The following is a 930-nucleotide window of genomic DNA, read 5'->3' as shown; positions in this document are numbered from 1 at the left end:
ACTGAAAAGCCATATTTAATTTGTTACATTGGCGTTTTTATTGTTGTTTTCCATTGCCTAGCCAGCTCAACCTATACTGACTGTCCAGCCTATAACCAACATGTACTGTTATACTTCTACTTTAATAGTCGTCAATGCCTGTGCACATGGGCGTCGATCGGTGGGGACAGGGGGACGCGTCCTCCCCCCCCCCCCACACTTTTCAAAGTAGGGGGGGGGACATCATATCGATTGTCTCCCCCACTTTTCACCAATCTTCTATAATTAAAACCCCACTTTTAAAATCGAATGGAAAGAACAACCATTACGTATGACCCATGAATTTTGTCTGTTCACTTTTCTAAGTGCGGTACGTATTTTCCGGACCAAAACTGAGTAAAAACGCAATTGTTTATACATTTCGTAACCATCTCAGAAACCACTAGATCGATCGATCGGTGCAACGGTTATCATCAGAGGCTAAATTTATTGTGAAAACAATGTACTGAAAGTTGTTAATATTGGAAGCGTGTATACTTATCAGGCCAATATTTTTACAAACTCAAAAGTGTACAATTTCTACTATAAACTATTTATTCCTTTTGAATATTATTATGACCCGTACGTATATACTAGTGTTTAATATTATCTATATACATAGGATTACTGTTTTTCCTAATTTAAAAAAAATACAGTTAGTCAACTGAATTTTATATAGCCAATATTAAACAATAATTATACAGCCTTTGACACGGATATGCCTATCTATTTCGGTTAAGTGATAGGCCTACCAAAAGTTTACAAACGCAACAGTGTAACGTTGTCGCAATCTCGCAATGACGTCATAATAATCAGTGTATTATGTCATGCATAATTTGCCAAACAGTATAGGCGTTCGAATCAGAGCCGTAGATAGAGAGAGTTTGGCCAACTTGGCGCATGGACGCCATG

Source organism: Anneissia japonica, unplaced genomic scaffold (genome assembly GCF_011630105.1).
Source record: "Anneissia japonica isolate Jap-2015-1 unplaced genomic scaffold, ASM1163010v1 scaffold585_len4108843_cov191, whole genome shotgun sequence".
NCBI classification, from domain to species: Eukaryota; Metazoa; Echinodermata; class Crinoidea; order Comatulida; family Comatulidae; genus Anneissia; species Anneissia japonica.
The sequence above is the reverse complement of the archived record's forward strand: the minus strand, read 5'-3'. Positions refer to the sequence as shown.